Genomic DNA, 18,697 nt, shown 5'->3' with positions numbered 1-18,697 from the left:
ATGATCAATGCATAAGTACAAATAATACATAGATTTTACCAATAGATAAATGGCATATCTTTGAGATGGATTAGGCTACAAAGTGTCTTTCATAGGTCAGCAACAGTATTTTAAATCTCTTGTGATTAGGCTACAAAGTGTCTTTCATAGGTTCAAGCAGGGTGTAGAAAGAAACATATATCCGAGAGCTTTGATGTCTATTGTTCAAAACAGCGAGGTAGTTATAGACACAACAAAATATGTTGCATTGGCCTATGTTGTTTCCTGAAAACAAATAATTACAGGAAGCCTAAATAACATATATTCAATTGTTGTTCTAATAATTCAATTTGACACCAACAAAAAGTTGAAGAATTGTTTTTAAGCCCATGCACTGCAACGGGATACATATTGTTGTGATGCCCAATACACTTTGGGATGCTACAGAATAACAACCTACTTCACGTCATGAACATGTGAGCCAAACATGATGTGTTATTGAGTGATACTAAAATTTCAGCAAGCCTGGAGAGTAAGAATTATAGGCATATACCCTACTAAAATCTTGAAATGAATCCGAAATACCAGCAAGCACCTCTACAAATAAAACTGAATAACATTTATACGCGCCCTTCATACAGGAAACTCTGAACATTTTTTCAATTACAGATATACTTAGGTGCCATAAGAATATAAAAACTGTAAATTGTGTAGGGTAATTAGTTTTAGGATTCACCCGGAAAAAAAGTCTTAGGATTACTTGCCAACAGAAGAACGAAAAAATTCATGCCAGATGGATCTTCACTCCACGGACCACACATCCATCGTGCATACCACAATGAACTCAAATATCCGCCCGCCGTCGCAGCCATTCGCAAGGCACTGCCTATAGTAGGATTCAAACATTACTCCTGCTATTCTCCATGCAAGATCCTACCACCGCTATAGCAGTTACCTCAAGTCTCCACCTCTCCTCGTCCCTGGCGCTTATTCCCATTAGATTGTCACCACAACTGTAAAAGATAAGAGGCAGTAGAAGTACAGTGTAGTTAAAGGGACTACGAAACACAAGTCACATACACATATGGTTGCCAAAATAGACACTATAGCTTGCTTTGCCATGTGTAATCTGCCATGATTGGGCATGGATCAAAACAGTAGACAAGGGAAAGGGAACAATTAAGCGAAGTCTATCTTCCAAACTGACGTCCAGCAATGACTAATTCAAGTCCTAAATGACCTGATCAACATATGCAACTGCTCAATTTCTCTTCCGTGGTAAAATCACGGAATCTTGCATGTATTGGTAAAGAGCTCTTTTACAGTACCCTTAAATCGACACAGATCGTCGATTTTCTTTAATCCAACGGATGTTGCTTATTGGTACTCCAGCGCGAGTGTTAGGGAGTACTAGTACCAAGTGTTAAGGAGTACCTCCAGTTCAAGGGTAAAATCATAACCCCTGCAAAAAAAAGCGTAAAATCGTAACAGCAGATACGTAAAATAGAAAACGTAACAGAAGATGACAAATAGCGTGCGCCAAATATTCGGATCGAACAGTTACCTTAAAGGATCTGATTTCTTTTTGGAATACACCATTTTTTTTTGCGAATAGGAATAACAGATTTGACTGGATATTGTTTCTACGTGCTCGAATGGCTGCTCGTATGGATTCAATGCACAAGATCTACATGCATCTGCCGGCGTTGTGTTCTTTTTTGCAAGTTCGTTGTCTTCAATCTAGGAAGGTCTTATTAACACTCAAGTAACTATACCGGATTTTGTTCAAATTAAGGACCAATCTCAGTGATCGAAGATATGCACACATGGAGAAAGGGATCGAGACGGATAGAGGTGGAATTGCCTGATACATCAGCAGTGCTACGAGCGAAGTGGAGAAACCATCGGCGGTGTGGCGGCCGAGCATCAGGAAGATAATTACCCCTGAGGAGAGGATGATTGGTGCGCTGAAGAGAGGGCGGGTCAGTAGTTGAGACGGATACGGGAAAGATCCCTTGACGGCGTTCCAAGGGGAGAGCCACGTGATTGCAACGCCGGCGGCGTTAATAGATTGGATCAAAGGATTTTTTTTCATCGTCAACGAAATAGACTGGAAGATTTATTAATAGAAAGATTTTTTTCGGGAAAAAAGATTTTCTTTTGGGGAAAATTTTATAGCAACACAAAAGGTCAATAATACCCCTTAGAATCGATGGTTGGATTTAATTGGTACTCCCTGTTCTATTTTAGAGTACCAGGGTACCGTAAAAGAGCTCGTGGTAAAAATTACAGAAGGGAGAGAAGCACACCGATGACTTTCCACCAAGTAGGATTCTCACGTCATGGGCGACCTGTACGAGAAAAACGCCTTCCACGACATTCTTTTACCTGCAACTTTCCTTCATTTTTTCTTGTGGGGAACTTTCCTTCATTGATCAATCGCCAAATTACCAACACTGCCGACTCTTTTAAATTGACATGAAACTGAAGCTAATTTATGCACGCATATAGCGGTTCATATTTGTAAGTAGCAAATCAAAATTTGTTATGTAAAATATCAATGACGAAAAGAAAAATAGCAACCTATAAAGACTAAACAATCAGTCTGCAAGCTGAGGTGGTGACTGACCCTCCTCTACCCACTTGTTTGGCTTTCCTCAATGAAGCTGCTGATCAATGAAGGAACTTAGGTGTGGGGTTGGCAAACTCAGGGTCAGGCACCATGGCAGGAGGACCTGAGCTGTTCATATCCATCCGAGAGACTTGGGGTGTCCATGTTCTTTCTCTCTTTCACTTGAGTTGTTCGTGCTTTCTTGCTCCTCATCTCTCTTTTGTGTCCCAATCTAAAGCTGCCGATCATCCAAACCCATGGCAGAGAAGGGGATTTGCGAGATTGGCAGATTATTTGGGATCCCCGAACAAATTGCTAACCATACGTTTCTGTTTGTCATTCAGGTTGTAGCATGCTCACCATCAACCCCATTAATCTTCTTCGTCATTCCAGCCCCAACCATGTCATCAACTCGTGAGCCACTTGTACCCTCCCTCGTAGGGCATGGTGCCCTGTCACGAGTTGCAGCCCTGCCCCAATCACCGGCCTCCAACACAAAATCGGTCCATCAGAAATGCTACAAAAATAACCACATAAATTTTCCGACACCGAAATTGAGAAACTATTAACACCACATTTATGTTGCTATTTGGACGCACAAATACTCTGCATCAACTACTGCATGGTATACGGAAACAGAAATTACCTCTTGGTCCAACCAGAAATTTCAGGATTCATTTTCCCGGTTAAATCCACCGACTATGCCGGTGTAGCTCCCTTCCTTGCTGGGTCTATTCCTCTGGTGCCATAGGAGCATAAACAACAGTGAGCGGTTTAGCCAGAGTGAAACTGACGTTTTACTTGCACTTATCTTACTCTGGAAGTGAAAAAAAAAACTCGACTATGCAAATCAGCAGAAATCATCATCAACAAAGCCATAATGTAGTGCCATGGTAAACAACACCAAATAAAACATCATCAGATCATAGATGCAGAAGAAAAATGCAAGCAACACTGCTGCTCCCGAAAATGTAAATATCAAGTCCTACAAAATACATCTCTAGCCACTTGTTTGGCTTTCCTCAATGAAGCTGCTGATCAATCACCAGCCAACTTCCAGCAGCCACCACTCTTTCATCGGTTTGCACAGGATCTCCTTCAGCCCCAAACAAATTTTGCAAAACATCTCCTTTGTCCCGTCACATGTCTAAAGTTTTGCTCGCACATCAAACAGATCGGCCTTTGCTTCAATGGCAACTCTAGCTTAACTTCAAGCTGAGAAGGGTCCGGGCTGCTGTGAGGAAATGGGACAGGGCCAAAAAACCGCTGCAGCTAACACTGGATAATTGTAAGCATGTGGTTCAGTTTTTGGATACAGTAGAGGAACGGCGCCATCTATCAAGGCTGGAGATCTCTTTAAGGAAGCATGCGAACGCAAAAGCACAACAGCTCATCCTCTGGCAAACAATGGCATGGAGGCGCCGCGCAAAGATTCGAGGTTGCACACTCGGGGACAAGAACACACGTTTTTTTCATGCTACGGCTAACCAACACCACAAAAAGAATAAAGTGAGGCTCCTGATACAGGACGGGGTCCAGTTTTTTGGGAAGAATGACAAGCTACGGATTGCCACAGAGTACTACAGGTCTTTGCTGGGACAACCATCCCCCTCCTTGCCAACGGTTGACCTATCCCAGCTATATGGCAGTGCTGACCTTGGGGCGCTGGAAGAACCGTTCACATGGGCGGAGATTGCTACAGCCATCAAGAAGAGTCCGAACAATAGAAGCCCGGGACCTGATGGCTTTACAAATGAATTCTACAAGTGCTTCAAAGAGGTTTTGAAGGAGGATCTGATGCATCTCTTTCAGGAATTTTATGAACTGGGCAGCAACTTTCACGGCATCAATGTAGCAAACATTGTGCTCATACCTAAGAAAGAAGCACCAACGGATATCAGAGATTTCCGCCCCATCTCCTTGGTACACAGCTTGCCCAAGCTGATAACCAAAGTGCTTGCTGCACAACTGCAACGCCTCATCCCAGCCATGATTCATCCGCTGCAGTCGGGTTTTTTACCTGGGCGATGCATTATTGAGAATTTTATGTTAGCAGCTGAACTGGTACAGCAAGCAGCCAAGAGAAAGAAACCTATGATCGTACTGAAACTCGATTTTCGGAAGGCCTTCGACAGTGTCAGTTGGGATGCCCTGCTCCAAATTTTTCAGGCAAGGGGTTTTGGAAGCCGTTGGAACCACTGGATTTCTAACATCTTCACGTCAAGCTCCTCTCAAGTCCTTCTTAATGGTCAGATTGGGGAGAAGATACAATTCAAATGTGGCCTCAGACAGGGGATGCACTGTCACCTTATCTTTTCATACTAGTTGCTGATGTTCTACAAAGGTGTTGTGATAGAGAGCATCAAGCTGGCCTGCTCAAACATCCGCTCGGGGGGGAGGGACCGTTCCCCGTCCTACAGTACGCGGACGACACTCTCCTACTGATACAAGGGGATACACAGCAAGTTGGCATCATCAAGAGGGTTCTTGAATCTTTTTCAAGCTTCACTGGCCTCTCAATTAATTTCCAGAAGAGTTCCTTCGTCCCTATTTGCGTCGACCCGGCAGTTTGTCAACAGATTGCTCAAATTTTACAGTGTCAACCGTCTGCTTTTCCGTGCACCTATCTTGGGCTGCCCCTCTCAACGCACAAGATCACACATGGGCTGCTAATGCATGTTATTCACAAAGTGGACAAACGCCTCTCAGGTTGGCTGGCCACTTTCCTTTCTTGGGGAGGACGGCTAACTTTGATTAATGCTGTTCTGGCAGCGATCCCAGGCTACTTCATGGGCTGCTTCATCTGGCCGAAGCAATCCTTACAGCGGCTAGAGAAAATTATGAGGGGTTTTCTGTGGCAAGGAAAGAACCACACACAAGGTGGGCAGTGCCTGGTGGCATGGGATTATGTTACCCTGCCGCAGCAGAATGGAGGATTGGGCGTACGTGACCTCGATGCGCATAACTTGGCAATGATAAGCAAGGTCATGACAAGGATCCTGCAGCCCAGCGACGTCCCATGTTACCAATGGTTTGCATCAACATATTGTCATAAAGAGATACCACTTACGGTGCGCAATACGGACACTGCCATCTGGCGCTGCATCAAATCTTTTATTCAGTTTGTCATACAGTCCACAAGGTGTGAGCTTGGAGATGGCACCACTATATCATTCTGGTATGATCTTTGGATAGAGAATGGCCGGCTATCCCACTCCTTTCCAACCCTTTTCACCTTTGCCAGATGCAAGTCTTGCACAGTTGCCTCACAGTACGTTTCTGGACACTGGGCGATACAACTTCACCCTAATTTGTCTTACACAGCGCTGCGGGAGCTCGAGAGACTAACTCAGTTACTAAGCTACATCTCACCAACAACTGCTAGAGCAGACATCAGGAGGCCGCTAGCGTTTGATAGCAAGATTTCTACGGCTTTGTTTTACAAGATGCTTACATTCAGGGGCAGGGACTGCCCGTTGGCTCGTTACATTTGGGACCGAATCATACCCAAACGACACCGCGTCTTTTTATGGTTGGCCGTCAAGGACAGGCACAACACCCGGAATAATATGATAAGGAAGCACTAGACGAGGCTAGTAACGCACAACGGATGTGATTTATGCCCAGCAGCCGAGACTATGCATCATATACTGCTTAGATGCAAACTTGCACAAATTGTTTGGGCAAAGGCCGGCCTCCTGGATTTGGCAGTCTCATGTGAGTCTACAACAGATTTCTTGGCCTCTGACATAGCAAAGGAGGCACATGGCGCGGTCTGGCATGTCTTCTTTGCAGCAGCTGCTGTTGCGCTTTGGCATGCTCGGAATGAGCAAGTTTTCCACAACAAGTGTTGGACAGCTCGGAGGGTTCTTATTGAGGTGGCCGACCTGATCAAGTTATGGACACTGCGAGCACCCGAGGGAAATGTCAGGGATCGTTTATCTTCTTGGGCTGATGTAATGGTGCGAGAATAGCTGCCAAGCTTTCCCTGCCTCCTGCTTTACTTCTTTCCTTCCTTCCTACCTTTCCTTGTTCTATTTCCCAAGCTTGGCGTTGGCCTGCTGCACGCTCTGTGCGGCGCTCACAACGCCTTCATGTAAAAAGACCTTGGTCACCCAGGCTACGGCCTGTTTTGAATGCATAAGGTAGAACATGATCTACCTTTTCTTTCAAAAAAAACAGACCGGCCTTTGCCCAAACAACGGGAAAAGTGTGGGCGCCATCATCGTCGAACATGCGGACAACAAAACAAATCATATCAATCTCCATGCCCTGCAAAATCAACTGAGTATTTCTTCTCTCGTTCCCCTCACTCGTTCTATCCTCGCTCTGCTCAGCCACGGGAGGCGGCAGAGGCAGAACAGGGACCTGTCCATGAGGAGGGCCTGCACGGAGCCGGTAAGCATCGTCTCCGTACCAGCGCAAGGCGAGGGCGTGAGTTGCCGCGGCAAGGTCGCGGACAATCAGGGCATCCACCGGTGCTCCATGGCGGCTACCGGCGGGCGGCGTGCTCCAGGGAGCCGACGGATGGTGCTCCGTCAAGGCTATTGAGCAGCAGCGGGGGACTACGATGATGACTGCAAAGGGATGGAACATGGTGACGAGGGCTTGCCAAGAGGGATGGGGCGCGGCGCGGGCGCGTGGGGGCGGAAGGAACCCTGGCGGCTAGCGGCTGGAGTCTCGCGTCGTGCGGGGAAGAGAGCGGGCCTGCCGATTTTTTTTCACTAAACGGATGAAATTTTTCACAACACACGGGGATTTGTACAAATATTATTTTTGTATATGATGTGTGTTTAGAGGTGAACTTCCACAAGGACGTGCAGACCCCAAATTAATACCACCTCGTTTATATTACGATTTTGTCTATACAAATTGTAAAAGCGTATTATAACATGAGAAGAAAGCATATTGTGACGATGAACCCACGAAGTCAATCCGTGCATTATTATTAGGGAAAGATTATTACGAGTCTCTACTCCTAATGAAGCAGTCGTCGTTCGTTCGTTCGTACCCATCCCTCCCCATCGATCGTTATGACCCCCACCGATTTCCCCCTTCCTCATAAAAACATATCCATTATTATTCCCATGTGAACCGGTGGAAAAAACCCCGTGAAAAAATCGTGTGGCCTAATCCTCCCCACGCTCGCACCCCGCCTCCTTTCCATCCCTCATGTGACGCGCCCCCCGTTCCCCACGGACGCGATGGCCGCCACCGCCTCCCGGTTCTCCTTTCCACGCATCGCCGCCACCTCCCGATCGTCCTATCCATGCATCGCCGCCTACGACGCTGCGTAGCTACCGTTCCACTTGTACTGGGACGGACGATGGTAACGTCGAGGAGCCACACCACGAAGAAGCGGGATATTCCTGCAACAAAATTCGCCAAGGTCGCTGACCACATCGTTCGCGTCCTCGCCGTCGACCTCGGTGGCGAGCGCCGCGAAGTTAGATAACATGTCCGGTTGGTCGAAGAGCGCAAAAGAGGTGGCCTGAGGGGGTGTGGGGGCGGCGAAAGGAGCACCGGCGTCGTGCACTGAGCACGCTGGGAGATTCTGCAAAGAAGCTCTCCCTCGAGGCCCGACCCATCCAACCGTACAAGGTAGCTGCGGGCACTTCCCTGTGATGAGAAGCCCCTAATATTCATCTTGGCAATCCCTGTTATGTTATCTGAATCTCAGCCACGTAAGAGGCAATAATTACAAGCACGACTTTTCTTCCATCTTCTTGTAGTAAATTCTGTTACATTTCAACCAATGGGATCTATGCTGCGAGGGAACATACATGTCATAGCACAGGTGCGTCCACGGTTCTCTTAGTGTCATAGCACAGGTGCGTCCACGGGTCTCTTAGTGTCATAGCACAGGTGCGTCCCTGGTCCACGTTGGTGTGTCATAGAACTTCTGCTCTCGGTCATGTTGGCTGTAGGAGATTCAACCGTAGTTTCGTTTAGCTTGTTTTCGTAGTTGCTCTGCTAAATCTGGTTGTACTGGCTATTATGTCTGCTTCATTCTACAAAATGGGGCAGGGGGAAACCCCTTTCATTTTAAAAAATCCTTCTTTTTCTGGTAGTTTTTGCATGAGAGTCCGGCATTTTCTGTCAGCATTTCCTGTTCGTCTGCACATCAGGTACACGTGTTTTTGTCCAAACTGCTATGAAGGGATTGCTAATGAAAGGTAGTAAAGTGTTTAATCTTTGGGAGATTAGTGTGCTATCAGGAAGTTGCATACCAAAATCAGATGCACATGTGGAATAGATACTCTTTTTTTGTTAGTTGGTTTCGAATGGCAGCCATTAATTTCATACTTCATACAGTTTCTTTACAAAACATGGATAATTGTGCGATCAAGGGAAATACTACATGTTGTTTTGTACCATTGCTCATGTGCGTTTTCCTTGGAGATTTGAACAAGAGCACCGGCCTTACCTTTTTTCTTAAATTGATAAATATGTACACTTGAAATTAGTATGAGTCACCCAACTTTCGCTTAATTTGTAAGTATAAGGTGGTATTTGCCGCAACACAATAATAAGTCCCATGTGCCGCGCGCGTTGTAAATTATAAGGATGTTTTGATCATTTTAAGTTTTTTTTCAGTGACAATACACATGCAATCACCGGGAAGAAAATGATAAAATATATTGCTATTTTTTATCCTTGATAGAAAATGCGGGTTCTCTTTCTACACTTGCACTTTTTGTGGGGGTAGGATTGTTAGAACTGAACGCCTCTCATAAAAGGCCTTGCTTGGTACACAACATATATACCTTGGTAGCATGTGTTGGGTTACTACTGCAGACTATAAATGTCTTTGTTTATTAACACGAGACAATCATTGCACCACCTTCCTTGCTGATTGATTCACATGCGTATGTGTTTTGTTGGTCTTTTACAACATTGCGGAAGCGATGTGCTTCTGGAGAACGGTGCGATATATTGGAGGTGGCCGACGTGAATGGCCACGGGTATGTAGTTCTTTTCTATTATTTTCCCCTGAAATTGCAGTCCCTTTTTGGGTCTTCTATAATGTTGTTGGATTTGTATTCTTTTCCCTCAACGTGATGAATCAGCGAACCGAGGGACTTCATTTTTTGGTGAGTGCTGGATGCTTCTTTCTCAGTTCATTTAAATAGGTAATTGTTTTTACCAGGTGGTACACGTTCTTTCTTTCAATGTCCGCTCTCACAATCACATACTTTTTCTGCTCTCTATTCCTAATGTCTGAGTCGGTTGAATAGTGCCACGGTTTATTTTCGTCTGGTTATATTTTGTTTGCTTATTTTTGTTTGGTTTATTTTCGTCTCACATCCCACCATCATATCTCCTCACGTTGGTTTTTTTATCCTCACAATGAAAACTTTCCGAACTTTTTAAAATTTCCTAACTAGACATGTTATAAACGGGCAAGAAACGATAGCACATTACCAATCAATAAATTTCAGTTTCATGACAATCAATTCTAAATCCTAACTTTCCTAATACATTGACCTTTGCCTTTTGTTTCTAATTATTACGAGTCTCTACTCCTAATGAAGCAGTCGTCGTTCGTTCATTCGTACCCATCCCTCCCCATCGATCGTTATGACCCCCACCGATTTCCCCATGTGACGCGCCCCCCGTTCCCCACGGACGCGATGGCCGCCACCGCCTCCGATCCTCCTTTCCACGCATGGCCGCCGCATCCCGATCGTCCTATCCATGCATCGCCGCCTACGACGCTGCGTAGCTACCGTTCCACTTGTACTGGGACGGACGATGGTAACGTCGAGGAGCCACACCATGGAGAAGCGGGATATTCCTGCAACGAAATTCGCCAAGGTCGACGACCACATCGTTCGCGTCCTCGCCGTCGACCTCGGTGGCGGGCGCCGCGAAGTTCGACAACATGTCCAGTTGGTCGAAGAGCGCAAAAGAGGTGGCCTGAGGGGGTGGGGGGGCGGCGGAAGGAGCACCGGTGTCATACACTGAGCGCGCTGGGAGATTCTGCAAAGAAGCTCTCCCTCGAGGCCCGACCCATCCAACCGTACAAGGTAGCTGCGGGCACTTTCCTGTGATGAGAAGCCCCTAATATACATCTTGGCAATTTCTTGTTATGTTATCTGAATCTCAGCCACGTAAGAGGCAATAATCACAAGCCCGACTTTTCTTCCATCTTCTTGTAGTAAATTTCGTTACTTTGCAACCAATGGGATCTATGCTGCGATGGAACATACATGTCATAGCACAGGTGCGTCCATGGTTCTCTTAGTTTCATAGCACAGGTGCGTCCATGGTCCACGTTGGTGTGTCATAGAACTTCTGCTCTCGGTCATGTTGGCTGTAGGAGATTCAACCATACTTTCGTTTAGCTTGTTTTCATAGTTGCTCTGCTAAATCTGGTTGTACTGGCTGTTATGTCTGCTTCATTCTACAAAATGGGGCAGGGGGAAACCCCTTTCATTTTAAAAAATCCTTCTTTTTCTGGCAGTTTTTGCATGAGAGTCCGGCATTTTCTGTCAGCATTTCCTGTTCGTCTGCACACCAGATAGACGTGTTTTTGTCCAAACTACTATGAAGGGATTGCTAATGAAAGGTAGTAAAGTGTTAATCTTTGGGAGATTAGTGTGCTATCAGGAAGTTGCATACCAGAATCAGATGCACATGTGGAATAGATACTCTTTTATTGTTAGTTGGTTTCGAATGGCAGTCATTCATTTCATACTTCATACAGTTTCTTTACAAAACATGGATAATTGTGCGATCAAGGAAAATACTACATGTTCTTTTGTACCATTGCTCATGTGCGTTTTCCTTGGAGATTTGAACAAGAGCACCAACCTTACCTTTTTTCTTAAATTGATAAATATGTGCACTAGAAATTAGTATGAGTCACCCAACTTTCGCTTAATTTGTAAGTATAAGGTGATATTTGCCACAACACAATAATAAGTCCCATGTGCCGCGCCCGTTGTAAATTATAAGGATGTTTTGATCATTTTAAGTTTTTTTTCAGTGACAATACACATGCAATCACCGGGAAGAAAATGATAAAATATATTGCTATTTTTTTATCCTTGATAGAAAATGTGGGTTCTCTTTCTACACTTGCACTTTTTGTGGGGGGAGGATTGTTAGAACTGAACGCCTCTCATAAAAGGCCTTGCTTGGTACACAACATATATACCTTGGTAAGCATGTGTTGGGTTACTACTGCAGACTATAAATGTCTTTGTTTGTTAACACGAGACAATCATTGCACCACCTTCCTTGCTGATTGATTCACATGCGTATGTGTTTTGTTGGGCTTTTACAACATTGGGGAAGAGATGTGCTTCTGGAGAACGGTGCGATATTGGAGGTGGCCGACGTGAATGGCCATGGGTATGTAGTTCTTTTCTATTCTTTTCCCCTGAAATTGCACTCCCTTTTTGGGTCTTCTGTAATGTTGTTGGATTTGTATTCTTTTCCCTCAACGTGATGAATCAGCGAACCGAGGGACTTAATTTTTTGGTGAGTGCTGGATGCTTCTTTCTCAGTTCATTTAAATAGGTAATTGTTTTTACCAGGTGGTACACGTTTTTTCTTTCAATGTCCGTTCTCACAATCACATACTTTTTCTGCTCTCTATTCCTAATGTCTGAGTTGGTTGAATAGTGGCACGGTTTATTTTCGTCTGGTTATATTTTGTTTGCTTATTTTCATTTGATTTATTTTCGTCTCACATCCCACCACCATATCTCCTCACGTTGGTTTTTTTATCCTCACAATGAAAACTTTCCTAACTTTTTAAAATTTCCTAACTAGACATGTTATAAACGGGCAAGAAACGATAGCACATTACCAATCAATAAATTTCAGTTTCATGACAATCAATTTTAAATCCTAACTTTCCTAATACATTGACCTTTGCCTTTTGTTTCTAATTATTACGAGTCTCTACTCCTAATGAAGCAGTCGTCGTTCGTTCATTCGTACCCATCCCTCCCCATCGATCGTTATGACCCCCACCGATTTCCCCATGTGACGCGCCCCCCGTTCCCCACAGACGCGATGGCCGCCACCGCCTCCCGATCCTCCTTTCCACGCATGGCCGCCGCCTCCCGATCGTCCTATCCATGCATCGCCGCCTACGACGCTGCGTAGCTACCGTTCCACTTGTACTGGGACGGACGATGGTAACGTCGAGGAGCCACACCACGGAGAAGCGGGATATTCCTGCAACGAAATTCGCCAAGGTCGACAACCACATCGTTCGCGTCCTCGCCGTCGACCTCGGTGGCGGGCGCCGCGAAGTTTGACAACATGTCCGGTTTGTCGAAGAGCGCAAAAGAGGTGGCCTGAGGGGGTGTGGGGGCGGCGGAAGGAGCACCGGTGTCGTACACTGAGCGCGCTGGGAGATTCTGCAAAGAAGCTCTCCCTCGAGGCCCGACCCATCCAACCGTACAAGGTAGCTGCGGGCACTTTCCTGTGATGAGAAGCCCCTAATATACATCTTGGCAATTTCCTGTTATGTTATCCGAATCTCAGCCACATAAGAGGCAATAATCACAAGCACGACTTTTCTTCCATCTTCTTGTAGTAAATTTCGTTACTTTGCAACCAATGGGATCTATGCTGCGACGGAACATACATGTCATAGCACAGGTGCGTCCATGGTTCTCTTAGTGTCATAGCACAGGTGCGTCCATGGTCCACGTTGGTGTGTCATAGAACTTCTGCTCTCGGTCATGTTGGCTGTAGGAGATTCAACCGTACTTCCGTTTAGCTTGTTTTCGTAGTTGCTCTGCTAAATCTGGTTGTACTGGTTGTTTGTCTGCTTCATTCTACAAAATGGGGCAGGGGGAAACCCCTTTCATTTTAAAAAAATCCTTCTTTTTCTGGCAGTTTTTGCATGAGAGTCCGGCATTTTCTATCAGCATTTCCTGTTCGTCTGCACATCAGGTATACGTGTTTTTGTCCAAACTACTATGAAGGGATTGCTAATGAAAGGTAGTAAAGTGTTAATCTTTGGGAGATTAGTGTGCTATCAGGAACTTGCATACCAGAATCAGATGCACATGTGGAATAGATACTCTTTTTTTGTTAGTTGGTTTCGAATGGCAGCCATTAATTTCATACTTCATACAGTTTCTTTACAAAACATGGATAATTGTGCCATCAAGGGAAATACTACATGTTCTTTTGTACCATTGCTCATGTGCGTTTTCCTTGGAGATTTGAACAAGAGCACCGGCCTTACCTTTTTTCTTAAATTGATAAATATGTGCACTTGAAATTAGTATGAGTCACCCAACTTTCGCTTAATTTGTACTATAAGGTGATATTTGCCGCAACACAATAATAAGTCCCATGTGTCACGCGCGTTGTAAATTAGAAGGATGTTTTGATCATTTTAAGTTTTTTTTCGGTGACAATACACATGCAATCATCGGGAAGAAAATGTTAAAGTATATTGCTATTTTTTTATCCTCGATAGAAAATGCGGGTTCTCTTTCTACACTTGCACTTTTTGTGGGGACAGGATTGTTAGAACTGAACGCCTCTCATAAAAGGCCTTGCTTGGTACACAACATATATACCTTGGTAAGCATGTGTGGGTTACTACTGCGGACTATAAATGTCTTTGTTTGTTAACATGAGACAATTATTGCACCACCTTCCTTGCTGATTGATTCACATGCGTATGTGTTTTGTTGGACTTTTACAACATTGGGGGAGGGATGTGCTACTGGAGAACGATGCGATATTGGAGGTGGCCGACGTGAATGGCCACGGGTATGTAGTTCTGAAATTGCACTCTCTTTTTGGGTCTTCTGTAATATTGTTGGATTTGTGTTCTTTTCCCTCAACGTGATGAATCAGCGAACCGAGGGACTTAATTTTTTGGTGAGTGCTGGATGCTTCTTTCTCAGTTCATTTAAATAGGTAATTGTTTTTACCAGGTGGTACACGTTTTTTCTTTCAATGTCCGCTCTCACAATCAAATACTTTTTCTGCTCTCTAATCCTAATGTCTGAGTTGGTTGAATAGTACCATGGTTTATTTTTGTCTGGTTATATTTCGTCTGGTTTATTTCGTCTCACATCCCACCACCATATCTCCTCACGTTGGTTTTTTTATCCTCACAATGAAAACTTTCCTAACTTTTCAAAATTTCCTAACTAGACATGTTACAAACGGGCAAGAAACGATAGCATATTACCAATCAATAAAATTCAGTTTCATGACGATCATTTCTAAATCATAACTTTCCTAATGCATTGATCTTTGCCTTTTGTTTTTAATTATTACGAGTCTCTACTCCTAATGAAGCAGTCATCGTTCGTTCGTTCGTACCCATCCCTCCCCATCGATCGTTATGACCTCCACCGATTTCCTCCTCCCTCATAAAACATATCCATTATTATTCCCATGCGAACCAGTGGAAAAAACCCCGTGAAAAAATCGTGTGACCTAATCCTCCCCACGCTCGCACCCCGCCTCCTTTCCATCCCTCATGCGACATGCCCCCCGTTCCCCACGGACGCGATGGCCGCCACCGCCTCCCGGTCCTCCTTTCCACGCATCGCCGCCGCCTCCCGATCCTCCTTTCCATGCATCGCCGCCGCCTCCCGATCATCCTATCCATGCATCGTCGCCTACGATGTTGCGTAGTCCACTTGTACTGGGACGGACGATGGTAACGTCGAGGAGCCACACCACGGAGAAGCGGAATTTCCTACAACGAAATTCGCCAAGGTCGCCGACCACATCGTTCGCGTCCTCGCCGTCGACCTCGGTGGCGAGCGCCACGAAGTTCGACAACATGTCCGGTTGGTCGAAGAGCGCAAAAGAGGTGGCCTGAGGGGGTGTGGGGGCGGCGGAAGGAGCACCGGCATCTTACACTGAGCGCGCTGGGAGATTCTGCAAAGAAGCTCTCCCTCGAGGCCCGACCCATCCAACCGTACAAGGTAGCTGCCGGCTCTTCCCTGTGATGAGAAGCCCCTAATATACATCTTGGCAATTCCCTATTATGTTATCTGAATCTCAGCCATGTAAGATGAAATAATCACAAGCACGACTTCTCTTCCATCTTCTTGTAGTAAATTCCGTTAGTTTGCAACCAATGGGATCTATGTTGCGAGGGAACATACATGTCATACCACAGGTGCGTCCATGGTTTTCTTTGTGTCATAGCACAGGTGCGTCCATGGTCAACGTTGGTGTGTCATAGAACTTCTGCTCTCGGTCATGTTGGTTGTAGGAGATTCAACCGTAGTTTCGTTTAGCTTGTTTAATCTGGTTGTACTTGTTGTTTGTCTGCTTCATTCTACAAAATGGGGCAGGGGGGAAACCCCTTTCATTTTAGAAAATCCTTCTTTTTCTGGCAGTTTTTGCATGAGAGTCCGGCATTTTCTGTCAGCATTTCCTGTTCGTCTGCACATCAGGTATACGTGTTTTTGTCCAAACTGCTATGAAGGGATTGCTAATGAAAGGTAGTAAAGTGTTTAATCTTTGGGGGATTAGTGTGCTATCAGGAAGTTGCATACCAGAATCAGATGCACATGTGGAATAGATACTCTTTTTTTGTTAGTTGGTTTCGAATGGCAGCCATTAATTTCATACTTCATACAGTTTCTTTACAAAACATGGATAATTGTGCGATCAAGGGAAATACTATATGTTGTTTTGTACCATTGCTCATGTGCGTTTTCCTTGGAGATTTAAACAAGAGCACCGGCCTTACCTTTTTTCTTAAATTGATAAATATGTACACTTGAAATTAGTATGAGTCACCCAACTTTCGCTTAATTTGTAAGTATAAGGTGATATTTGCCGTAACACAATAATAAGTCCCATGTGCCGCGCACGTTGTAAATTATAAGGATGTTTTGATCATTTTAAGTTTTTTTTCAGTGACAATACACATGCAATCACTGGGAAGAAAATGATAAAATATATTGCTATTTTTTATCCTCGATAGAAAATGCGGGTTCTCTTTCTACACTTGCACTTTTTGTGGGGGTAGGATTGTTAGAACTGAACGCCTCTCATAAAAGGCCTTGCTTGATACACAACATATATACCTTGGTAAGCATGTGTTGGGTTACTACTGCAGACTATAAATGTCTTTGTTTGTTAACACGAGACAATCATTGCACCACCTTCCTTGCTGATTGATTCACATGCGTATGTGTTTTGTTGGTCTTTTACAACATTGGGGAAGCGATGTGCTTCAGGAGAACGGTGCGATATTGGAGGTGGCCGACGTGAATGGCCACAGGTATGTAGTTCTTTTCTATTCTTTTCCCCTGAAATTGCACTCCCTTTTTGGGTCTTCTGTAATGTTGTTGGATTGTATTCTTTTCCCTCAACGTGATGAATCAGCGAACCGAGGGACTTAATTTTTTGGTGAGTGCTGGATGCTTCTTTCTCAGTTCATTTAAATAGGTAATTGTTTTTACCAGGTGGTACACGTTTTTTCTTTCAATGTCCGCTCTCACAATCAAATACTTTTTCTGCTCTCTATTCCTAATGTCTGAGTTGGTTGAATAGTGGCACGGTTTATTTTCGTCTGGTTATATTTTGTTTGCTTATTTTCGTTTGGTTTATTTTCGTCTCACATCCCACCACCATATCTCCTGACGTTGGTTTTTTTATCCTCACAATGAAAACTTTCCTAACTTTTTAAAATTTCCTAACTAGACATGTTATAAACGGGCAAGAAACGATAGCACATTACCAATCAATAAATTTCAGTTTCATGACAATCAATTTTAAATCCTAACTTTCCTAATACATTGACCTTTGCCTTTTGTTTCTAATTATTACGGGTCTCTACTCCTAATGAAGCAGTCGTCGTTCGTTCATTCGTACCCATCCCTCCCCATCGATCGTTATGACCCCCACCGATTTCCCCATGTGACGCGCCCCCCGTTCCCCACGGACGCGATGGCCGCCACCGCCTCCCGATCCTCCTTTCCACGCATCGCCGCCGCCTCCCGATCGTCCTATCCATGCATCGCCGCCTACGACTCTGCGTAGCTACCGTTCCACTTGTACTGGGACGGACGATGGTAACGTCGAGGAGCCACACCACGGAGAAGCGGGATATTCCTGCAACGAAATTCGCCAAGGTCGACGACCACATCGTTCGCGTCCTCGCCGTCGACCTCGGTGGCGGGCGCCGCGAAGTTCGACAACATGTCCGGTTGGTCGAAGAGCGCAAAAGAGGTGGCCGAGGGGGTGTGGGGGCGGCGGAAGGAGCACCGGTGTCGTACACTGAGCGCGCTGGGAGATTCTGCAAAGAAGCTCTCCCTCGAGGCCCGACCCATCCAACCGTACAAGGTAGCTGCGGGCACTTTCCTGTGATGAGAAGCCCCTAATATACATCTTGGCAATTTCCTGTTATGTTATCTGAATCTCAGCCACGTAAGAGGCAATAATCACAAGCCCGACTTTTCTTCCATCTTCTTGTAGTAAATTTCGTTACTTTGCAACCAATGGGATCTATGCTGCGACGGAACATACATGTCATAGCACAGGTGCGTCCATGGTTCTCTTAGTGTCATAGCACAGGTGCGTCCATGGTCCACGTTGGTGTGTCATAGAACTTCTGCTCTCGGTCATGTTGGCTGTAGGAGATTCAACCGTACTTTCGTTGAGCTTGTTTCCGTAGTTGCTCTGCTAAATCTGGTTGTACTGGATGTTTGTCTGCTTCATTCTACAAAATGGGGCAGGGGGAAAACCCCGTTCATTTTTAAAAAATCCTTCTTTTTCTGGCAGTTTTTGCATGAGAGTCCGGCATTTTCTGTCAGCATTTCCTGTTCGTCTGCACATCAGGTATACGTGTTTTTGTCCAAACTGCTATGAAGGGATTGCTAATGAAAGGTAGTAAAGTGTTTAATCTTTGGGAGATTAGTGTGCTATCAGGAACTTGCATACCAGAATCAGATGCACATGTGGAATAGATATTCTTTTTTTGTTAGTTGGTTTCGAATGGCAGCCATTAATTTCACACTTCATACAGTTTCTTTATAAAGCATGGATAATTGTGCGATCAAGGGAAATACTACATGTTGTTTTGTACCATTGCTCATGTGCGTTTTCCTTGGAGATTTGAACGAGAGCACCGGCCTTACCTTTTTT

The 18,697-nt window shown here is 44.9% G+C and overlaps 1 pseudogene; it reads right to left on the bottom strand.

The window, feature by feature from the left end:
* The window catches only part of LOC141027021 (uncharacterized), a 30,293-nt pseudogene extending 14,917 nt beyond the window's left edge, over positions 1-15,376 (bottom strand).
* Positions 15,377-18,697: the final 3,321 nt, after the last annotated feature.

This window comes from Aegilops tauschii, chromosome 7 (assembly GCF_002575655.3).
Source record: "Aegilops tauschii subsp. strangulata cultivar AL8/78 chromosome 7, Aet v6.0, whole genome shotgun sequence".
In the NCBI taxonomy this organism is placed as follows: domain Eukaryota; kingdom Viridiplantae; phylum Streptophyta; class Magnoliopsida; order Poales; family Poaceae; genus Aegilops; species Aegilops tauschii.
The sequence above is the reverse complement of the archived record's forward strand: the minus strand, read 5'-3'. Positions and strand labels throughout refer to the sequence as shown.